The 17,702-nt window shown below is 56.9% G+C and overlaps 1 protein-coding gene across 1 annotated transcript in view; it reads left to right on the forward strand.

The window, feature by feature from the left end:
* LOC138453393 (isoaspartyl peptidase/L-asparaginase-like) overlaps positions 1-17,702 on the forward strand; it is a 1,349,814-nt gene that overhangs the window by 612,750 nt on the left and 719,362 nt on the right. The gene's annotated exons all lie outside the window — the stretch shown is intronic.

Here is a 17,702-nt window from a genome sequence, read left to right on the forward strand (position 1 = left end):
AATTCCAATTTCAGGTGGCCTTCCGTCACCATGGGGTACGTATTTAGGGCACTACAGAGGAGGGCATGCTTCTTCCACAGGACCCTATACAAATCACCACTGCCCTAATGGGCACGGAAGTGAGCCCTGTTAAAACATGTTCCTATTTTCAGCATTCTCGGGAGGATAGCTCAGGGCAACATGCTCGTCTTGGAAGCAAGACGACACGTTCGATGCCCGGGTCCGCGCTTAGAAACCTCTGGGTATTAAGCAAGATATAAATAACCTATCATATAAATCCTAAATCTTTTAAGACATCATCATAATACTCCCACGTACACAAAACTGTTGGCAGATATTGTCATCAGATGTTCAAGTATTTGTACCATTGCCTGGGATTGCTATAGCATGTCCAGCTACTTTCAACATTGCCAGATACCACCAATACATGCCTAAGTAACTGCACCATTTATATGGAGTTCCATCCAATAGAAAGGTACCGACAGCACTGCTCTGCATTGTTATCAAATACCCAAGTAATCACAGTATTGCTATGGATTGTTATCAAATGTCCTGGTAGCCTCAATATAGCTTACATTTCTCTTCGAAAATACAGGCCCTCACACCCTTATAAGATATTGCCATAGAAGACCCACGCACTCATTGCATTGGCATGGGAAGTAATCAAATATCCATGCCAAGGTGTGAGAGTCTTCTCCAGTACACTGATGAAATAAAGGAGAAAGACAATATGGAATTTCTTTAACATTGAAAAACAGATTCAAGGCACTAAGAACAGAAGTGAGGCTATTAAATAGAAGAAATGGAATTAATATTGCACCCATACTACCTGTGTTTGTACATGCAGAAGTCAAAAGAAGAAAGGTCACACATCGCATAACCCGGGTTGGGGATGCTAATTAGTGTCTATGCAGAGGCAGGTGGAGATAATCAGATTTAGCATGTTTCTTTTTGGTATTTAAAACAAATATTTCTTTATTGCTTTTCTTATAATAGAACCTGGTTATTACAACCAACCTTATCACAAGTCAGGATAATTGCGCCCACTCATACCAATTAAACAGTTATCATGCTAGTTTATCTAGTTAAGACGTATTCTTTGTCATTAAATAATGTTCTTACAACTTTCGTCAATTTCTGTATGAGGGAGGGGATTGTCTGTTGGATGCTAAAAAACACTACCCTAAATCCACTTTTTTTTAAAACTCATCCGTTGACCTTAAAATGCTACATAACTATTGATCAGTGGAGGGTCTCCCCTGGCCAGCTAAAGTTCTGGAGAAAATAGTGACCTCTCAATTACAGGCTCATTTAGACAAGTACCAGAAATTGGATACTGGGTTTCGGCAATTATATGGGATCAAAAAAGCACCAGTTGTGCTCTGGGACCATGTATTGAAGAATGCTGATGAAGGAGTACTAAAGCTAGCATCAGCAAAAGTGTCCTGGTTACTTTGCCAGGAAAGTATTCGGACCCTTGTTTATAAAAGGATCTCACGCGTTTCTGCTGTGTTTATTACATGAGAGGTTTTTTTTGCATTGAAATATGGTTTAAACACTTTGTCTATTAGGTGAAGGTCAGCCGACATGTGTTTCAACCCCTGAGGGTCTTTCTCAAGGCAATTAGGTAAGGTTCTTAGGACAAGAATCCCTGTGGTTCAAAGAGAAATTGGCTAGTAAGTAATCCAATTTGTATAGAAGGTTGTTAGACTGATGCCTGCGTTCTGCTCGCTCCGTTCCTCGTAAATATGCTGAACCTCTCTGCAGCATTCAACACACTGGATTTTGATATCCTGCTGGCTAGATTCTCAAATGTGTCAGGAGTATAAAATAATGCATTTCCCTGGTTTTGTTCCTTCTTGACAGACCAATGTCAAAGTGTCAAGATGGAAATGTTCATCTCCCCAGAAATCGATGCATGTTGCAGAGTGTTAATGTTAATGTTAAAGGGTACTTGTACCGTGCACTATCACCACCCCTGGTGCTCTGGTGGATATGAAAAGAGAGTGTGGAATGGTTAGTAGGCTATACCGGGAATAAGTAGAATCAGAGTTGTGATGTCCTGTTGACAGCTTCAGTTTGGTTTGCACCGTTCGCTGAGCTTGGGTGCGATTTACTGGTCGGTAGAATTCCCATGTGCAGTTGTGCATGTCTATGTGCTGTTTATTTGTTGTTTCAGTGTGCTAAAGTGCGTGCGGATTGCTGTGCAGCGATGTGGTTGTGTATGTTTGTGTTAAAGAGGTGTATGCAGAAATTGAAGTTTTAGAGTAAGGTTAGTGGGGGTTTTCTTACCTCAGCTTTGGACTTTTGTGTTCATCATCTCTGTCAGCCCTTTGTGTTGGACATTATGTGGCAGTTTAATTGATAGGCACTGCTAAGGGTGGTGACTTTCCTTTGTGGTTTTCTAATGGTTTGTGGGCATGAGAGGTTGTAAAGGCCTCAGATCTGCCCCCAGGCTGGAGATGATTAAGTTAGGGGTTTTTGGTGCTTCTTTGGCATTCTTTTTGTGGGTTCCCTACCCATCAGCGATGGGTTGCCGCAAGGCCCCTGGGGTTGCAAATATTGTTTAATATTCCCCCCGTCTGTAGCTGAAGTTACTGTTTCCAAGGTGCTGATTAGGGAGGGGTATTATAGGGAGTGGTCCTTTTTGGGATTTCACTCTGCCTTGTAAATTGCCACTTGCTTCACTTTTCTGACTTGTGGCCGTAGTTTGTCCTACCTTGAATGAAAATCGTTACATGTAATAGTTAATTATTGTTACTCCATGTATCAACCACGCAGGTTCGGATTGGTCTATAGGGCAATAGGACCAAATACTGAACCACAAATGCAAAATGGTAGTGTGGGACACTTTTTTTTGGTTAAAGTGGTCAAGTTTTTTTTGGTGAAAGTGAGCCAGTTTGAGGAGATGCCCATGCGGCTAGTAGTTTTGACCACTGTTGCTGAATATTCTTTTAAATGCACAATTTGCATTACATTTTATTCAAACAGTGTCACAAAAGGAATGAGTTGCCTTGTGCAAAGGTGGGCTGCTTTTACATTGGTGCCAGAGACAATTGTATACCCCAGTCCGACCCTGCAACCTTGGAACGATGAGAGGCTCACTAGACCTGCTGGGAGTTGGTGTCCTAGTTAATGCTGTGCAAACGATTTCCTGAGTTCGCTGGACCACACTAATTTCAATTTCAGGTGGCCTCCCATGGGGTAGGTATTTAGGATACTACAGAGGAGGGCATGCCGCTTCCCCAAGGCCCTATACAAATCACCATTGCCCTACTGGGCACGGAAGTGGGCCATGTTAAAACATGTTCCTATTTTCAGCATTCTCGGGAGGATAGCTCAGGACAACATGCTCGTCTTGGAAGCAAGACGACACGTTCGATGCCCGGGTCCGCACTTAGAAACCTCTGGGTATTAAGCAAAATATAAATAACCTATCATATAAATCCTAAATATTTTAAGACATCATCATAATACTCCCACGTACACAAAGCTGTTGGCAGATATTGTCATCAGATGTTCAAGTATTTGTACCATTCCCAGGGATTTCTATAGCATTTCCAGCTACTTTCAACATTGCCAGATACCACCAATACATGCCTAAATAACTGCACCATTTATATGGAGTTCCATCCAATAGAAAGGTACCGACAGCACTGCTCTGCATTGTTATCAAATGCCCAAGTAATCACAGTATCCTTTATAAACTGTGCTTATGTTTTATATGTGAAATGAAAAGACTTTAATATCAAGGAGCCCAGTCTGGGGCCAATCCACTATTTGATTTTGATCTGACAGCCTGGCCTGGGAACATTGACATCTCCCCTTGACACTCCCTTGAGAACAGGAAGGCTAATGGCTGTTAATGGTTCCCGCATAATGCAAACAAGCAACACAATGGGGCCGCATTAGACATTCGTCTTCTGGCTGACCAAAAAACAAAGGACAGGCTGAGAATTGACCTCTGCAAGGAGGGGCTGGATGTGGAGGAGTTTTCTCAGTGAACTTCAAAGGACTGGGCAGCTGCTGCCTGAAAAGGGGAGGTTACAGAGGAGGACTTTGATGTGAAATCCTTATTTATGATTAAAGTTTAAAATTATTTAACTGAGCAACCTAAAGAGAGATACATCTGAAACTTGGTAGACATTAAACTCATTTCAGCCTTGTGATTGAAGACATTGAGGAAACTCGTACCATTTAAGGGACCAAAGTTATGAAAAATCTCTGATTGTGGCAAAACTATTAATACTGCAAACTTACGATTGTATATATATGATCCACTGAAAGCGCCCAGAGATGTGCTAAATTAGAAATGATTAATCCAAAGTGTTATGGGTAAAATTGATAAAAATCCGTAGAATTACCAAGACAGCAATCACAAAGATGGGAAGTGAATGTAAATGTAGACAATAGAATATAAAATATGTGTTCAATTTTATGAGTGTACATAATGTTAGAAATGTACATTTGTGCTAAAGTATGTTTTGGGTAAAAATCCAGGTGGGAGTTCCTAAATCCTGTCATAAGATGACAGCTCTGTTCAGACTGCCAACCAAAACAAAGCACATCCCTGTAGCCATTCACAACCATGGGAGTGTGTTTTGAAGTTCTGCCCATGCCATAATCGTTGTAAATGGATAAATATAGGAATTTCACTGCACATAGAGACTGCTTCCAGAACACACTGCTTCCAGAACCCATCCAGATGTCTGCGTAGCACCTTATTCCAGAACTCTTCATCTGGTAGTTGACTCCAGAATTCTTTGAAAGATCCAGATTTCTTTGCAGAATCCAGACTCTAGTATTGCTAAATTATTGCTAGCCTGACCCAATTTCAAACATCCCAAACTTCAAGGGATTTAATTCTGAGCCAGCTTTGCTTGCTACCATTAAGGCTTGTACGCTGAAAACTTGCATTCTGCTACCTACCGTGTCCAGTAACCAGAAGGGGCCCTTCCAAATCCGGTCTGAGGTTCAGTCCAAAATTGACCAGAACCGCGCTGCTGATCCAAATCCCTCCACAGGTGCCCTGCTGCCGGTAGACCTGATCCACTCCAATGACCAGAAATGACGGTCCAATTTAATAACTTCTTCTAAAAGCATTAACAGGAAGAACAGTGACCCATAGTATATCTGCACTGTATCATCCCGATCTCAACCCATCCTATCTTTAATTCAGAACTCTAGTATTGTTAGAATCCTTCTTGTGCTGATTGTCTCACCTCTGTTCAAAAACCATAACTCCCTAGTGCTTTTGAGTAACTAAAGTAAATCCCAGGAAGAAGTAGAGTATCCACAACGTGATGGGTTACGCTGGCCACGTAACTGTAAGATCCATATGTGGCATTCTCTTTTTCATATTCATAATATAGTGTAATCAAACCCATCTGTCATTTTCAAAAGCGCAATTCTGTTTTCATTTTCGCGCCAATTTTACAAAAACGTCTCTCACTAAAACCTTTATAACTCCTTCAGTTTTAAAGATAGAAACACAATTTCAACTCTCACCGATACCCAATACCGTTAGCTACATCCACAACGAATTGCAGAACAGTGTATTTGACCGTTTTTCTTCAATATCGCATAATAAAAGTTTGCCGCGAATTTGAAAAAATGCACAAGTTTGCACTTGTCATTTCCCCATTTCAAAGTGCTTTTTTCATCCCATCCTGATCTAAAGTTTGTATTGTTGTTCATATTATAGCTCATGTGCCACAATGAATTAGAATGATTTTTAAAGTGCCAAAATGCAGCTCTGTAACACATTTAGAACCTCCCTACATTGGTTGGTGATAAACCAACAAATTGACTTTAAGGTCTTATGCCTGATGTACAAATGTGTGAATGGACTGCCCCCCTGTAACTCGTAAATAAGGTCTCCTCTCAGACTTCAAGATCACTTAGGCTGTAGCATTATATTGAGAGATCACCCATATCCCGGGGAGTTCCCCCAATCAAAGAGCCCTACAACACTTTGCTAAAGTTTTTTAGCATTGGCCCTATTGAAGACTCAGATAGAGCCATATCAATATCCCCCCTCCCCTGTGCCCACAGTGAGCCAAGAACAACTAACTAAACTCTCAAAACTCTTTTCCCATGAACCCCTATTGTATGTTGAATTTCAATAATAAGGATATTGGACAATAATAGAACATAATCTTCAACGTTTCTGTCTGAGAGTTCTAGGGTTAAAACATAGGCAACATTTTAAGAAACTAGTTCACCTTCAAGGCTTGATATGTGGAGTTCCCTGTGCACCCAAAATGCTAGCAGTTGAAATTATAGATCTGTAAAAATGCCTGTGGCAAATATTACTTAACCAAAATGTAGCTAAGAAATAAACACAGATTGGATTTTAAAACAAGACATACAACACACATTCAGTGTTGGATACATGAGGTATCACTTTTGCAAAACACTTCTCCCCCGATTCCCAAAAACCCAAGGATCAATGACATGCAGCACCAGTCTGTTCAAAGGCCAGGTCTAGAATGTGGGGAAAGTTTAGATGTTTCATTTTTCAGACCCCCCCACTTAAAGGTCTGTGTAGGGGAAGATGGGCAGTATAAATCGGGATGATTTGAAATTTTGCTTTTCAGATCCCCCTTCACTTAAATCTCCATCTTGGGGAAGTTGGACATTTTAGAATGTTCGTTTGTGGAGCCAACGAGACACACTTTGTCTCTCTCCTGTTGCCCCCCACCCCCCGCTCATGCCCCGTGTCTCTCTCCTGTTGCCCCCCTCGCTCATGCCCCGTGTCTGTCTTCTGTTCCCCTACCCCCCGCTCATGCCCCGCATCTGTCTCCTGTTCCCCCCACCCCCCGCTCATGCCCCGTGTCTGTCTCCTGTTGCCCCCACCCATGCCCTGTGTCTGTCTCCTGTACCCCCCCACTCCGCGCTCATGCCCCGTGTCTCTCTCCTGTTGCCCCCCAACCCCCCGCTCATGCCCCGTGTCTGTCTCCTGTTGCCCCCCCCGCTCATGCCCCGTGTCTGTCTCCTGTTCTCCTCACCCCCGCTCATACCCCGTATCTGTCTCCTGTTCCCCCATCCCCCGCTCATGCCCCGTGTCTGTCTCCTGTTCTCCCCACCCCCCCGCTCATGCCCTGTGTCTGTCTCCTGTTCTCCCCACCCCCCGCTCATGCCCCGTGTCTCTCTCCTGTTGGCCCCACCCCCCGCTCATGCCCCGTGTCTCCCTCGTGTTACCCCCCAGCCCCCGCTCATGCCCCGTGTCACCCTCGTGTTCCCCCCACCTCCCGCTCATGCCCCTTGTCTCTCTCCTTTCCCCACACTCTCGCTCATGTCCCATGTGTGCCCTGCCCCCCCGCTCATGCCCCGTGTCTGTCTCCTGTTCTCCTCACCCCCGCTCATGCCCCGTATCTGTCTCCTGTTCCCCATCCCCCGCTCATGCCCCGTGTCTGTCTCCTGTTCTCCCCACCCCCCGCTCATGCCCTGTGTCTGTCTCCTGTTCTCCCCACCCCTCGCTCATGCCTTGGGTCTCTCTCCTGTTGGCCCCACCCCACGCTCATGCCCCGTGTCTCCCTCGTGTTCCCCCACCCCCCGCTCATGCCCCGTACTTCCCTCGTGTTACCCCCAACCCCACGCTCATGCCCCGTGTCTCCCTCATGTTCCCCCCCGCTCATGCCCCTTGTCTCTCTCCTTTCCCCCCAACTCTCGCTCATGTCCCGTGTGTGCCCTGTAGCCCCCCGCTCATGCCCTGTGTCTCCTTCGTGTTCCTCCCCACCCCCTGATCATGCCCCGTGTCTCCCTCATGTTCCTCCCCACCCATTGCTCATGCCCCATGTCTGTCTCCTGTTCCCCCACCCGCGCTCATGCCCCGTGTCTGTCTCCTGTTCCTCCCACCCCCGCTCATGCCCCGTGTCTGTCTCCTGTTGCCCCCATCCCCCGCTCATGCCCCGTGTCTGTTCTCCCCACCCCCTGTGTATGTTGTTCCCCTACCCCCCGCTCATGCCCCGTGTCTGTCTCCTGTTCCCCCCACCCCCCGCTCATGACCCGTGTCTCTCCTGTTGCCCCCCACCCCCCGCTCATGCCCCGTGTCTGTCTCCTGTTGCCCCCCACCCCCCGCTCATGCCACGTGTCTGTCTCCTGTTCTCCCCACCCCCTGCTCATGCTCTGTGTCTATGACATGTTCCCCCCACCCCCGCTCATGCCCGTGTCTGTCTCCTGTTGCCCCCCACCCCCCGCTCATGCCCCCTGTCTGTCTCCTGTTGCCCCCCACACCCCCGCTCATGCCCCTTGGCTGTCTCCTGTTCTCTTCACCCCCGCTCATGCCCCGTATCTGTCTCCTGTTCCCCCATCCCCCGCTCATGCCTGTGTCTGTCTCCTGTTCTTCCCACCGCCCCACTCATGCCCCATGTCTGTCTCCTGTTTTCCCCACCCCTACTCATGCCCCATGTCTCTCCCCTTCCCCCCACCCCCCGCTCATGCCTCGTGAGTCTCTCTCCCTCCCTCCCACCCCCGCTCATGCCCCATGTGTCTCTCGACCTCCCCCCCGCCCCTGCTCCTGCCCTGTGTGTCTCTCCCCCTCCCGCCCACCCCCCGCTCACGCCACGTGTGTCTCTCCCCCTGCTGCCCACCCCCCGCTCATACCCCATGTGTCTCTCTCCCTCCCGCCCACCCCACCGCTCATGCCCCTTGTGTCTCTCCCCCTCCCGCCCACCCCCCGCTCATGCCCTGTGTGTCTCTCCCCCTCCCGCCTACCCCACGCTCATGCCCCCCGTGCGTCTCTCTCCCTCCCCCCACCCCCTGCTCATGCCCCATGTGTCTCTCTCCCCTACCCCCCACCCCCCGCTCATGCCCTGTGTGTCTCTCCCCCGACCGCCCATCCCCGCTCATACCCTGTGTGTCTCTCCCACTCCAGCCCACCCCCCGCTCATGCCCCTTGTGTCTCTCCCCCTCCCGCCCACCCCCCGCTCATGCCCGTGTGTCTCTCCCCCTCCCGCCTACCCCACGCTCATGCCCCCTGTGTGTCTCTCTCCCTTCCCCGACCCCCCGCTCATGCCCCATGTGTCTCTCTCCCCTTCCCCCCACCCCCCGCTCATACCCCGTATGTCTCTCTCCCTCCCCACCACCCCCGCTCATGCCCCGTGTGTCTCTCCCCCTCCCGCCCACCCCCGTGTGTCTTTCCTCCTCCCGCCCACCCCCCGCTCATGCCCTGTGTGTCTCTCTCCCTCCCGCCCACCCCACCGCTCATGCCCCGTGTGTCTCTCTCCCTCCCCCCACCCCCCGCTCATGCCCCATGTGTCTCTCTCCCTCCCCCCATCCCCGCTCATGCCCCATGTGTCTCTCTCACATTCCCCCCACCACCCGCTCATGCCCTGTGCCTGTCTTCTGTTCCCCCACTCATGCCCCGTGTCCGTCTCCTGTTCTCCCCACCCCCGCTCATGCTCCGTATCTGTCTCCTGTTCCCCTCATGTGCCGTGTCTGTCTCCTGTTGCCCCCATGCCCCCGCTCATGCCCGTGTCTGTCTCCTGTTCTCCCCACCCCCCGCTCATGCCCCGTGTCTGTGTCCTGTTCCCCCCACCCCCCGCTCATGCCCCGTGTCTATCTCCTGTTGCCCCCCACCCCCCGCTCATGCCCTGTGTCTGTCTCCTGTTCCCCCCACCCCCTCATGCCCCGTGTCTGTCTCCTGTTCCCCCACCCGCTCATGCCCCGTGTCTCTCTCTTGTTGCCCCCACCCCCCTCATGCCCTGTGTCTGTCTCCTGTTCTCCCCACCCCCGCTCATGCCCCGTGTCTGTCTCCTGTTCCTCCCACCCCCGCTCATGCCCCGTTTCTGTCTCCTGTTGCCCCCCACCCCCGCTCATGCCCTGTGTCTGTCTCCTGTTCCCCCCACCCCCTCATGCCCCGTGTCTGTCTCCTGTTCCCCCACCCGCTCATGCCCCGTGTCTCTCTCTTGTTGCCCCCCACCCCCCCTCATGCCCCGTGTCTGTCTCCTGTTCCCCCCACCCCTCGCTCATGCCCCATGTCTGTCTCCTGTTCCCCCCACTCCCCGCTCATGCCCCGTGTCTCTCCTGTTGCCCCCCACCCCCCGCTCATGCCCAGTGTCTGTCTCCTGTTGCCCCCCACACCCCGCTCATGCCCCGTGTCTGTCTCCTGTTCTCCCAACCCCCCGCTCATGCTCTGTGTCTGTGTCATGTTCCCCCCACCCCCGCTCATGCCCCGTGTCTGTCTCCTGTTGCCCCCCACCCCCCGCTCATGCCCCGTGTCTGTCTCCTGTTGTCCCCCACCCCCGCTCATGCCCGTGTCTGTCTCCTGTTGCCCCCCACCCCCGCTCATGCCCCGTGTCTGTCTCCTGTTGCCCCCCGCTCATGCCCCTTGTCTCTCTCCTGTTGCCCCCCACCCCCGCTCATGCCCCCTGTCTCTCCTGTTGCCCCCCACCCCCAGCTCATGCCCCGTGTCTGTCTCCTGTACCCCTCCACCCCCCGCTCATGCCCCGTATCTGTCTCCTGTTCCCCCACCCGCTCATGCCCCATGTCTCTCTCCTGCTGCCCCCCTCGCTCATGCCCCGTCTGTCTCCTGTTCCCCCACCCGCTCATGCCCGTGTCTATCTCCTGTACCACCCTACCCCCTGCTCATGCCCGTGTCTCTCTCCTGTTGCCCCCCCACCCGCTCATGCCCCGTGTCTCTCTCCTGTTGCCCCCCCGCTCATGCCACGTGTCTGTCTCCTGTTCTCCCCACCCCCTGCTCATGCTGTGTCTATGACATGTTCCCCCCACCCCCGCTCATGCCCGTATCTGTCTCCTGTTGCCCCTCACCCCCCGCTCATGCCCCCTGTCTGTCTCCTGTTGCCCCCCACACCCCCGCTCATGCCCCTTGTCTGTCTCCTGTTCTCTTCACCCCCGCTCATGCCCCGTATCTGTCTCCTGTTCCCCCCATCCCCCGCTCATGCCCGTGTCTGTCTCCTGTTCTTCCCACCCCCCCACTCATGCCCCATGTCTGTCTCCTGTTTTCCCCACCCCTACTCATGCCCCGTGTCTCTCCCCTTCCCCCCACCCCCCGCTCATGCCTCGCGAGTCTCTCTCCCTCCCTCCCACCCCCGCTCATGCCCCATGTGTCTCTCGACCTCCCCCCGCCCCTGCTCCTGCCCTGTGTGTCTCTCCCCCTCCCGCCCACCCCCCGCTCACGCCCCGTGTGTCTCTCCCCCTGCTGCCCACCCCCCGCTCATACCCCATGTGTCTCTCTCCCTCCCGCCCACCCCACCGCTCATGCCCCTTGTGTCTCTCCCCCGACCGCCCACCCCCCGCTCATGCCCTGTGTGTCTCTCCCCCTCCCGCCTACCCCACGCTCATGCCCCCCATGTGTCTCTCTCCCTCCCCCCTCCCCCTGCTCATGCCCCATGTGTCTCTCTCCCCTTCCCCCCACCCCCCGCTCATGCCCTGTGTGTCTCTCCCCCGACCGCCCACCCCCGCTCATACCCCGTGTGTCTCTCCCACTCCAGCCCACCCCCCGCTCATGCCCCTTGTGTCTCTCCCCCTCCCGCCCACCCCCCGCTCATGCCCGTGTGTCTCTCCCCCTCCCGCCTACCCCACGCTCATACCCCGTATGTCTCTCTCCCTCCCCCCCACCCCCACTCATGCCCCGTGTGTCTCTCCCCCTCCCGCCCACCCCCCGCTCATGCCCCGTGTGTCTTTCCTCCTCCCGCCCACCCCCCGCTCATGCCCTGTGTGTCTCTCTCCCTCCCGCCCACCCCACCGCTCATGCCCCGTGTGTCTCTCTCCCTCCCCCCACACCCCGCTCATGCCCCATGTGTCTCTCTCCCTCCCCCCACCCCCTCTCATGCACCATGTGTCTCTCTCACCTTCCTCCCACCCCCCGCTCATGCCCTGTGCCTGTCTTCTGTTCCCCCACTCATGCCCCGTGTCCGTCTCCTGTTCTCCCCACCCCCCGCTCATGCTCCGTATCTGTCTCCTGTTCCCCTCATGTGCCGTGTCTGTCTCCTGTTGCCCCCATGCCCCCGCTCATGCCCGTGTCTGTCTCCTGTTCTCCCCACCCCCCGCTCATGCCCCGTGTCTGTGTCCTGTTCCCCCCACCCCCGCCTCATGCCCCGTGTCTATCTCCTGTTGCCCCCCACCCCCGCTCATGCCCTGTGTCTGTCTCCTGTTCCCCCACCCGCTCATGCCCTGTGTCTCTCTCTTGTTGCCCCCCACCCCCCCTCTCATGCCCTGTGTCTGTCTCCTGTTCTCCCCACCCCCGCTCATGCCCCGTGTCTGTCTCCTGTTCCTCCCACCCCCGCTCATGCCCCGTTTCTGTCTCCTGTTGCCCCCCACCCCCCCTCTCATGCCCCGTGTCTGTTCTCCCCGCCCCCGCTCATGCCCTGTGTCTGTTGTTCCTCCCAACCCCCGCTCATGCCCCGTGTCTTTCTCCTGTTCCCCCCACCCCTCGCTCATGCCCCATGTCTGTCTCCTGTTCCCCCCACTCCCTGCTCATGCCCCGTGTCTCTCCTGTTGCCCCCCACCCCCTGCTCACGCCCAGTGTCTGTCTCCTGTTGCCCCCCACACCCCGCTCATGCCCCGTGTCTGTCTCCTGTTCTCCCCACCCCCCGCTCATGCTCTGTGTCTATGTCATGTTCCCCCCACCCCCGCTCATGCCCCGTGTCTGTCTCCTGTTGCCCCCCACCCCCCGCTCATGCCCTGTGTCTGTCTCCTGTTGTCCCCCACCCCCGCTCATGCCCGTGTCTGTCTCCTGTTGCCCCCCACCCCCTGCTCATGCCCCGTGTCTGTCTCTGTTGTTCCCCCCACCCCCCGCTCATGCCCCGTGTCTCTCTCCTGTTGCCCCCCACCCCCCGCTCATGCCCCGTGTCTCTCTCCTGTTGCCCCCCACCCCCGCTCATGCCCCCTGTCTCTCTCCTGTTGCCCCCCACCCCCCGCTCATGCCCCGTGTCTGTCTCCTGTACCCCTCCACCCCCCGCTCATGCCCCGTATCTGTCTCCTGTTCCCCCACCCGCTCATGCCCCATGTCTCTCTCCTGCTGCCCCCCTCGCTCATGCCCCGTCTGTCTCCTGTTCCCCCACCCGCTCATGCCCATGTCTGTCTCCTGTACCACCCTACCCCCCGCTCATGCCCCGTATCTCTCTCCTGTTGCCCCCCCACCCGCTCATGCCCCATGTCTCTCTCCTGTTGCCCCCCTCGCTCATGCCCCGTGTCTGTCTTCTGTTTCCCCCACCGCCCGCTCATGGCCCGCGTCTGTCTCCTGTTCCCCCCACCCCCCGCTCATGCCCCGTGTCTGTCTCCTGTTGCCCCCACCCATGCCCTGTGTCTGTCTCCTGTACCCCCCACTCCACACTCATGCCCCGTGTCTCTCTCCTGTTGCCCCCACCCCCCTGCTCATGCCCCGTGTCTGTCTCCTGTTGCCCCCCACCCCCCTGCTCATGCCCCGTGTCTGTCTCCTGTTCTCCTCACCCCCGCTCATGCCCCGTATCTGTCTCCTATTCCCCCATCCCCCGCTCATGCCCCATGTCTGTCTCCTGTTCTCCCCACCCCCCCGCTCATGCCCCATGTCTGTCTCCTGTTCCCCCACTCCCCTCTCATGCCCCGTGTCTCTCTCCTGTTGCCCCCACCCCCCTGCTCATGCCCCGTGTCTGTCTCCTGTTGCCCCCCACCCCCCTGCTCATGCCCCGTGTCTGTCTCCTGTTCTCCTCACCCCCGCTCATGCCCCGTATCTGTCTCCTGTTCCCCCATCCCCCTCTCATGCCCCGTGTCTGTCTCCTGTTCTCCCCACCCCCCCCGCTCATGCCCTGTGTCTGTCTCCTGTTCTCCCCACGCCCCGCTCATGCCCTGTGTCTCTCTCCTGTTGGCCCACCCCACGCTCATGCCCCGTGTCTCCCTCGTGTTCCCCCACCCCCCGCTCATGCCCCGTGTTTCCCTCGTGTTACCCCCCACCCCCGCTCATGCCCCGTGTCTCCCTCGAGTTCCCCCAACCCCCCGCTCATGCCCCTTGTCTCTCTCCTTTCCCCCCCACTCTCGCTCATGTCCCGTGTGTGCCCTGTACCCCCCCGCTCATGCCCCATGTCTCCTTCGTGTTCCTCCCCACCCCCCGCTCATGCCCCGTGTCTCCCTCATGTTCCTCCCCACCCGCTGCTCATGCCCCATGTCTGTCTCCTGTTGCCCCACCCGCGCTCATGCCCCTTGTCTATCTCCTCTTCCTCCCACCCCTGCTCATGCCCCGTGTCTGTCTCCTGTTGTCCCCCACCCCCCGCTCATGCCCCGTGTCTGTCTCCTGTTGCCCCCCACCCGCTCATGCCCCGTGTCTGTCTCCTGTACCACCCTACCCCCCGCTCATGCCCCGTGTCTCTCTCCTGTTGCCCCCCCACCCGCTCATGCCCCGTGTCTCTCTCCTGTTCCCCCACCCGCTCATGCCCCGTGTCTGTCTCCTGTACCACCCTACCCGCCGCTCATGCCCCGTGTCTCTCTCCTGTTGCCCCCCCACCCGCTCATGCCCCGTGTCTGTCTCCTGTACCACCCTACCCCCGCTCATGCCCCGTGTCTCTCTCCTGTTGCCCCCCCACCCGCTCATGCCCCGTGTCTCTCTCCTGTTGCCCCCCTCGCTTATGCCCCGTGTCTGTCTTCTGTTCCCCCCAACCCCCGCTCATGCCCCATGTCTGTCTCCTGTTCCCCCCACCCCCCGGTCATGCCCCGTGTCTCTCTCCTGTTGCCCCTACCCCCCCGCTTATGCCCGTGTCTGTCTCCTGTTGCCCCCCACCCCTCCCGCTCATGCCCCGTGTCTGTCTCCTGTTCTCCTCATCCCCGCTCATGCCCCGTATCTGTCTCCTGTTCCCCCATCCCCCGCTCATGCCCCGTGTCTGTCTCCTGTTCTCCCCACCCCCCGCTCATACCCCGTGTCTCTCTCCTGTTGGCCCCACCCCCCGCTCATGCCCCATGTCTCCCTCGTGTTCCCCCACCCCCCACTCATGCCCCGTGTTTCCCTCATGTTACCCCCTACCCCCCGCTCATGCCCCGTGTCTCCCTCGTGTTCCCCCCACCCCCTGCTCATGCCCCTTGTCTCTCTCCTTTCCCCCACTCTCGCTCATGTCCCGTGTGTGCCCTGCCCCCCGCTCATGCCCCACGTCTGTCTCCTGTTCTCCTCACCCCCGTATCTGTCTCCTGTTCCCCCATCCCCCGCTCATGCCCCGTGTCTGTCTCCTGTTCTCCCCACCCCCCCGCTCATGCCCTGTGTCTGTCTCCTGTTCTCCCCACGCCCCGCTCATGCCCTGTGTCTCTCTCCTGTTGGCCCCACCCCACGCTCATGCCCCGTGTCTCCCTCGTGTTCCCCCACCCCCGCTCATGCCCCGTGTTTCCCTCGTGTTACCCCCCACCCCCGCTCATGCCCCGTGTCTCCCTCGTGTTCCCCCCAACCCCCGCTCATGCCCCTTGTCTCTCTCCTTTCCCCCCAACTCTCGCTCATGTCCCGTGTGTGCCCTGTACCCCCCGCTCATGCCCCATGTCTCCTTCGTGTTCCTCCCCACCCCCCTCTCATGCCCCGTGTCTCCCTCATGTTCCTCCCCACCCGCTGCTCATGCCCCATGTCTGTCTCCTGTTGCCCCACCCGCGCTCATGCCCTGTGTCTGTCTCCTCTTCCTCCCACCCCTGCTCATGCCCCGTGTCTGTCTCCTGTTGCCCCCCATCCCCCGCTCATGCCCCTTGTGTGTTCTCCCCACCCCCCACTCATGCCCCGTGTCTGTTGTTCCCCCCACCCCCCGCTCATGCCCCGTGTCTGTCTCCTGTTCCCCCCACCCCCCGCTCATGCCTCGTGTGTCTCCTGTTGCCCCCCACCCCCCACTCATGCCCCGTGTCTGTCTCCTGTTGCCCCCCACCCCCTGTTCATGCCCCGTGGCTGTCTCCTGTTCTCCCCACCCCCTGCTCATGCTCTGTGTCTGTGTCATGTTCCCGCCACCCCAGCTCATGCCCCGTGTCTGTCTCCTGTTGCCCCCACCCCCCGCTCATGCCCCCTGTCTGTCTCCTGTTGCCCCCCACCTCCCCGCTCATGCCCCGTGTCTGTCTCCTGTTTTCCTCACCCCCGCTCATGCCCCGTATCTGTCTCCTGTTCTTCCCACCCCCCCACTCATGCCCCGTGTCTGTCTCCTGTTCTCCCCACCCCCGCTCATGCCCCGTGTCTGTCTCCTGTTGCCCCCACCCATGCCCTGTGTCTGTCTCCTGTACCCCCCCACTCCGCGCTCATGCCCCGTGTCTCTCTCCTGTTGCCCCTACCCCCCCGCTCATGCCCCGTGTCTGTCTCCTGTTGCCCCCCACCCCTCCCGCTCATGCCCCGTGTCTGTCTCCTGTTCTCCTCATCCCCGGTCATGCCCCGTATCTGTCTCCTGTTCCCCCATCCCCCGCTCATGCCCCGTGTCTGTCTCCTGTTCTCCCCACCCCCCGCTCATACCCCGTGTCTCTCTCCTGTTGGCCCCACCCCCCGCTCATGCACCATGTCTCCCTCGTGTTCCCCCACCCATGCCCCGTGTTTCCCTCATGTTACCCCCCACCCCCCGCTCATGCCCCGTGTCTCCCTCGTGTTCCCCCCACCCCCTGCTCATGCCCCTTGTCTCTCTCCTTTCCCCCACTCTCGCTCATGTCCCATGTGTGCCCTGCCCCCCCGCTCATGCCCCATGTCTGTCTCCTGTTCTCCTCACCCCCGCTCATGCCCCGTATCTGTCTCCTGTTCCCCCATCCCCCGCTCATGCCCCGTGTCTGTCTCCTGTTCTCCCCACCCCCCCGCTCATGCCCTGTGTCTGTCTCCTGTTCTCCCCACGCCCCGCTCATGCCCTGTGTCTCTCTCCTGTTGGCCCCACCCCACGCTCATGCCCCGTGTCTCCCTCGTGTTCCCCCACCCCCCGCTCATGCCCCGTGTTTCCCTCGTGTTACCCCCCTCCCCCGCTCATGCCCCGTGCCTCCCTCGAGTTCCCCCAACCCCCCGCTCATGCCCCTTGTCTCTCTCCTTTCCCCCCACTCTCGCTCATGTCCCGTGTGTGCCCTGTACCCCCCCGCTCATGCCCCATGTCTCCTTCGTGTTCCTCCCCACCCCCCGCTCATGCCCCGTGTCTCCCTCATGTTCCTCCCCACCCGCTGCTCATGCCCCATGTCTGTCTCCTGTTGCCCCACCCGCGCTCATGCCCCGTGTCTGTCTCCTCTTCCTCCCACCCCTGCTCATGCCCCGTGTCTGTCTCCTGTTGTCCCCCACCCCCCGCTCATGCCCCGTGTCTGTCTCCTGTTGCCCCCCACCCGCTCATGCCCCGTGTCTGTCTCCTGTACCACCCTACCCCCCGCTCATGCCCCGTGTCTCTCTCCTGTTGCCCCCCCACCCGCTCATGCCCCGTGTCTCTCTCCTGTTCCCCCACCCGCTCATGCCCCGTGTCTGTCTCCTGTACCACCCTACCCCCCGCTCATGCCCCGTGTCTCTCTCCTGTTGCCCCCCCACCCGCTCATGCCCCGTGTCTGTCTCCTGTACCACCCTACCAGCCGCTCATGCCCCGTGTCTCTCTCCTGTTGCCCCCCCACCCGCTCATGCCCCGTGTCTCTCTCCTGTTGCCCCCTCGCTTATGCCCCGTGTCTGTCTTCTGCTCCCCCCAACCCCCGCTCATGCCCCATGTCTGTCTCCTGTTCCCCCCACCCCCCGCTCATGCCCCGTGTCTGTCTCCTGTTGCCCCCACCCATGCCCTGTGTCTGTCTCCTGTACCCCCCCCACTCCGCGC

This window comes from Ambystoma mexicanum, chromosome 4p, assembly GCF_040938575.1.
Source record: "Ambystoma mexicanum isolate Mex_15411 chromosome 4p, UKY_AmexF1_1, whole genome shotgun sequence".
NCBI classification, from domain to species: Eukaryota; Metazoa; Chordata; class Amphibia; order Caudata; family Ambystomatidae; genus Ambystoma; species Ambystoma mexicanum.